Genomic DNA, 6,935 nt, shown 5'->3' with positions numbered 1-6,935 from the left:
TTATTAACTACTTTTGGACATTCAAAAAATCAGCCAACTTATAAAAATTTTACTCGTTTAATGGCGATAATTTTGAAAAGGGTTTGTTACTTGTTTTGTTTGGAAATAGGTTATTAAAAACTATTCCATAGTGCGGTTTTTAAAATGTTACATAGATTTTTAAGGCTTTTAATTTTTTTAAAATTTATTTTCCCTAAATTGATATCAAATTTTCAATTAACACAAGTCCTAAAATTATTGAATAAATTACGGTGAAATAAAAATGCAAATAAAACTAAAGAATAATTTCACGTTGGTCCAAGGTGCATTTTATGTCAGCAGTTTTGGTAACCTAACCCAATTATGGGCTTGTTTTAAGATTTTTAAGGGAATCATTTTTGCGTTTCATGGAAATTTTTCCCAAACCACCAAAAATGACCCCGTAACAATTGGAATGGGAAGATTTTTAAAAGTCAAAGGGCATTGTTTTTCGGGTTTTTCAATCAATTTCTTGTAAAAATTTTAAAGTGCCCTATAATTTTACATTTTTAGTGCTTATATTTGTTATTTTAGTAAATAGATAATTTAGTTTTGATGGAACGAGTATTACTGGTGTGATAGTTGCATGTAACGCGATTTTAAAGATAAGAAAAGGAAAGATAATCAAAAAACTTAGATTGAGATCGACGTGCATTATTTGTCTGAAAACCCAAATATCAATTATGGTTCATTTTTGTAAAGGAAATAATTCTCAAACTGTTACTATTCTTTATCATCTTTTCCCAACACTGCCTCCCTATATGGGCCTATGCGGTAATTAATTGCATCCGCAATTCCTTCAATTATTTATCACTTTACTCTGTACACTTCTAGACAAACACACAAACACGCACATACACCACACACACACACACATACATACATATATAGCCACAGTTATTGCAACATTTATACTACCACCCTAGTTCTCACACTTTCTCAATAGTTGTTCTTCATACGAATTTCAGGACTGTCGGTATTTAGGTCAAAATTACAGAAAACTCGGGAGATGAATTCAGCTTTAATCTTTTTACTTGTAAGTCATCTCTTGGCTTAGTCTTACGAATTTGTTATGCATGAATCCTGTATTGCATTTTGTTAATTGGTGTTAGATAGCCTACAAATATACTTTTCTCAGCAAATATTAAATTGAACGGAAGATACTATTTTTTATATTTTCTCTTGAATTTTCACTTCGATTTCAATATTCATTATCATTCACCATCAGCTAGCGGGCGGTTGGAAGGGGCTGCTGGTAGGGCCTTTTATCTATCTCGCTTGTCCCTTTGTGGCTTTCTGTATGTGTCCTGGATTGAGATGACTTGGGTTTTACCCAATGAGTGGTTTCAGGCAGGGCACATATAGATTGCTGCTCTATCCTTTTTATTCCTAGTCCCCTTTTGTCTTCCTTTGTCTAAGGTACCTGAAACATAAATGTGTTTCAGATAGCGATCCCTAAATCTACCTGGCTGTCCTTTTGTGTTGTCATACATCTATCTGTTCTCAGGCACTGAAATGATCTATTTCACAAGTGCCAACCTCTTGAGCTTATTGTGATTGTTATTTTCGTTGTGATAGAAGTGGAATCGATGATGAAGTGATGGTGGTAGTGTGGTTTTTAAACTTAGCATTCGAGTTGATTTCGTCTTGGTGGAGCAATACGAGTTGCGCACTAGTTCTTTGTTTCCGTGTTAAATGTAATCATCATTTCCATGTATTTGCAACACAGATGAATACACTTTGATTGACCGGTGAAATTGTATTTATTTGTATTTCAGTATATGCTAATCCATTCATTTTCTGGAGACCTACGGATCAGTGGCATGTATTAGGTAAAATGTCGATTTGCAGTGACCATGGATATAAAGACACGCTGTGTGATTTGTTTTAATCTGTCATTATCTCATCTATGTGGAGCTAGGTCTTGAAACTATGCCATTATTGGATCTTCATTTCTGACTCCTACGTCTGTTGACATCTCCTTGCATCACCTCCAGGCATTGACAAAAATTTCGCGTCATGGCCCTCTCAATTACAATTCCTATCACCATGTTACTATTATTTATCATCTGTTCCAACACTGCCTCCTCCCTAAATGGGCTAAACGGTAATTGATTGGATCCGCAATTCCATCTGTTTTCTATCACTTTACTCTGTACACTTGTACTTAAACTCTCTATTTCTCTCTCTCTCTTTCTCTCTCTCTCTCTCTCTCTCTCTCTCTCTCTCTCTCTCTCTCTACACACACACACACACACACACACACACACACACACACAGGTATACATACATATATAGCTACAATTATTTCAACATTTATACTACCACCCCTAGTTCTCACACATGCTCAATAGTTGTAGTATACACAAATTTCAGGACAGTCGGTGTATCACATTAGGTCAAAATACAATTCATTACATGAGGCTCGGAAGATGAGTTCATCTTTTATTTTGAAAAAAAAGTCATTAAATGCCTATGCCTAAGGGCTCCTAATCCTAAACCTGTTTTTGCAGTAATGTCGTGTAATTCAGCAATTTTATCCGTTTTTTTCTTAAATATCTTATCCCCAATTGAATAATTTTAGAACCTGGTGAAAGCGCATTCAATTAATTACTGGACAGTGCCTGATAACTTTTGGAATCTACATCATTAAAAAATCCTGATATTACAGATTTAACATTAAAAGAAATTTACATAAAATTATTAGGCGACAAGCTTGAGATAATGAAAGTCTGTAAATAAAGAGGTGAATAGCTTTATAGAGATATATTTATCTGATTTATTGTGAATTTCCCTACCAATTTCCAATACGTGTTAAAGGTAGAATGAAATGCAAACAAGGCAGTCATGGTACCACAATTTTTATTTGATATTGAACCATTAGTTATATTTTCAATTTCGTTCCGTTTTGATCATCTACAATGCAGTCTCGGACTGAATATTATCATTAACAATGGTTAAAACACTTTCACGATCAAGAAATCACTTTTTCTTGGATTTGCACCAGTTTTTGTTTTGTTTCATAAAGACGCAGAATAATATTTTTCGGACTGGGTTAAGTATTTTATTCCCCTGTATCTCATTTCTACTTATTTGTCTGATAACCCAAATTTAATTATGGTTCATTTTTGTAATTGAAATAATTCTCAAACCAACGTAATATATTGTCCATCAGAAGTTTATAAGAAGCCCATAATTGTGTTTGGCTATCAGACTGAATTTGTGTAATAGGTTGGGATATAAGGAGCTGGATTTTCCAAATTTAAAAAATGGAGATGGAAATATAAATTTTTAGAGAAATCGAAGAAATATAAGAAGTGAGATATTTTAGAAATTGAAAATAAAATAGAAAACGGATGAATGTATGAAATTGATAGTGGAAAATAAGTGGAATTATAAAGAAAAATTGAAGAATATTTTGACAGTTTTGCATTTTTATTCATGTTTTGCATTTTATCAATGGGCATTTTTATTTTACCAATATATAATGACAATGTGATGATATAACAATGTAAAATTATAATGTGATGATATGACAATGTGATATAATGTAATGATATGACAATGTGATATAATGTAATGATATGACAATGTGATATTATAATGTCGTGATATAACAATGTTATGACACAACAATGTGATATGTCATAAAATTGAGCTTTTATAATACGCAATATCCACTGAACGTGCTCAAAGTGCTTTACATTACAATGTGACATAACATGACAATGTGACATGACATGACAATGTGACATGACATGACAATGTGACATGACATGACAATGTGACATGACATGACAATGTGACATGACATGACAATGTGACATGACATGACAATGTGACATGACATGACAATGTGACATGACATGACAATGTGACATGACATGACAATGTGACATGACATGACAATGTGACATGACATGACAATGCGACCTGACTTGACAATGCTCGAGATTTTTTTAAAATGTGAAACGAAAATTTGATAGTTATATAAATGGGAAATAATCACTAAAAATATGCACAGGATCACAAATCTTATTACTTTTGAAAACAACAGCAGCATCCACTGTGTTCAAACAATCTGTAGTACTATTTGAACTAGTGTATTTTTTCAAAAAATCAGTTCAAAAACAAACAAAAATGCAAAAGGGATTTAAATGTAACTTTTAAAAGGCTTTTAACGTTTTTAAAATGTATTTTACTAAATTAATATCAAATTTCAATTAACACGAGTTTTAATTCCCTTTTTTAAGAACAAAATACTGTGAAACGGAAATAATAGAAAAAGGAATATTTTCACGATCGTCGTAGGTGCATATATATATATAAGCAGGTCTGATAACCTTACTCAATTCTGGGCTTGTTGTAACATTGTAATGAAAACATTCTTGCATTTTAATGGAAATATTCTCAAACCAACAATGAGCCCGTAAGAATTTGGGTTATCAGACCTCAAAATAAGTACACGTTGCAATGGTCATTTTAGCACCTGTCTAAATGTTTTTTATTTGATATACAAATCTAATAATAATAATAATAATAATAATAGATCTTTATTGTCCATAAATATGGCAATTTGTCATTTAGTTACACTTGTTATAATGTTAAACGATAACTAAGATTGAACAGATATTTCACTCCTACTTATTTTTTTTCTCTCTCTCTCTTCTCTCTCTCTCTCTCTCTCTCTCTCTCTCTCTCTCTCTCTCTCTCTCTCTCTCTCTCTCTTCTTTCTTTCACACGTGCGATATACACAACATAAACATATTCATTTCGTTTTCAATTTGTTACGATTGTGGCAATTCGACACCAAAAATTATCATCATTATCAATTGGTCAGTTAATCTTACATTAAATAAATTAATCAGTTAATCAGTCAACGAATCAATCCTTGGTTTTTCTGTACCATATGAAATATTCAAAATTTTTATTGCTGATGGAACGAACGTTGATTTATACTTGTTAGTTCTACATTTAATCTGACAAAACCTTCTCCCAGATGGTAAAAGACTAAATTCATGGTATAAAATGTTTTTTATTGTTGGTAATTGAGAATGCTTTCCTTTCTATTTCTTTTCCATGAATTCTTTCTACTCCATCAAGAGGATGGTTTATTATTTTTGATGCCTCTTTGATAGATTTTGAAATTTTTGATTTATCTTTAAGTCGGCATCCTCCAAACCATATGGTGCAGCCAAACGCAATTACACTTTTAATCAATGAGTCATAAACTCTTAACATAGTTTTCTTCCTTACTTGAAATGTTCTCAATTTCCTTAGGATGTATAATCTTTGGGCAACTTTCTTAGATATTATATTAATATGTTGAGAGAAATTGAGGGAACTATCAATGGTTATTCCTAAATATTTAAAATAGTCAACTATCTCAACATCATCTTTACCGATCTAGTATGTTTTAGAGGAAAAATTAAATAATAAGCTGAAATTGGGTCCTTTCATTTGATTTTTTGAAAATTGTGATTTTAAAAATTTAACCTTCTCTTCCTCATGGGCATCTATGTAATTTCATTATAAAGTAAATGCTTCCATGCACATATATTTGTCTGATAACCCAGATTTACTTATGGTTCATTTTTGTAACGGAAATAATTCTCAAACCAACGCAAAATATTGTCCATTACAAGTTTATAACAAGCCCATAATTGTTTGGTTATCATACCAAATTTGTGCATGTAGGTTGGAGTAAAAAGAGCTGGATTTTTCAAGTTGAGACAATGGAGATGGGAATATAAATTGTTAGAGAAATCAAAGAAATATAAGAGGTAAAAGATTTTAGAAATAGAAAACGGATGAATGTGTGAAATTGATAGTGGAAAGTAAGTTTTAAAAACTCAGTGGAATTGTATAGAAAAATTGAAGAATATTATGACAGTTTTGCATTTTTACCATGTTTTGCATTTTATCAATGTTGTGAATTTTTATTTTACCAATATATAATGACAATGTGATGATATGACAATGTGATATTCTAATGTGATGTTATGACAATGTGATATTCTAATGTGATGATATGACAATGTGCTATTCTAATGTGATGACATAACAATGTGATATGACAACGACAATGTGATATGACACGACAATGTGATATGACACGACAATGGCACAACGTGATATGACATAAAATTGAGCTTTTATAAAACGCAATATCCACTGAACATGCTCAAAGCGCTTTACATGACAATTTGACATAACATGACAATGCGACATGACTTGACAATGTTCGAGTTTTTGTTTTAATGTGATGATAGTTATATAAATGGGAAATAATCACTGAAAAATATGCACGGGGTCACAAGTCTTCACTATGTTCAAACAATCTGCAGAACTATTTTAACTAATGTATTTTTTCAAAAATATCAGTTGGTGTAATTTTCCTTTTTACCCTCTTTCAAAAAAGAAATAATAATACAAAAGGGATTTAAATGCATCAACTTTTAAAAGACTTTTAATGTGTTTAAAATGTATTTTACTAAATTGATATCAAATTTCAATTAACATTAATTTTAATTCCCTTTTTTAAAAAACAAAACTGTGAAACGGAAATAATAGAAAAAGGAAAATTTTCCTGATGGTCCTAGGTGCATATATATAAGCAGGTCTGATAACCTAACTCAATTCTGGGCTTGTGACATTGTCATGAAAATATTCTTGCATTTTAATGGAAATATTCTCAAAACAACAATGAGCCGTAAGAATTTGGGTTATCAGACCTCAAAATAAGTACACGTTGCAATGGTCATTTTAGCACCTGTCTAAATGTTGTTAATTTGATATACAAATCTAGTATGTTTTAGAGGAAAAATAATAAGCTGAAATTGGGTCGTTTCATTTGATTTTTTGAAAAATTGTGATTTTAAAAATTTATTAACCGTCTCTTCCTCGTGGGCATCTAT

This window comes from Berghia stephanieae, chromosome 1 (assembly GCF_034508935.2).
Source record: "Berghia stephanieae isolate SIO BIC M18660-M18661 chromosome 1, UCSD_Bste_1.3, whole genome shotgun sequence".
Lineage (NCBI taxonomy): Eukaryota > Metazoa > Mollusca > Gastropoda > Nudibranchia > Aeolidiidae > Berghia > Berghia stephanieae.
This window is presented reverse-complemented; position numbering follows the sequence as displayed.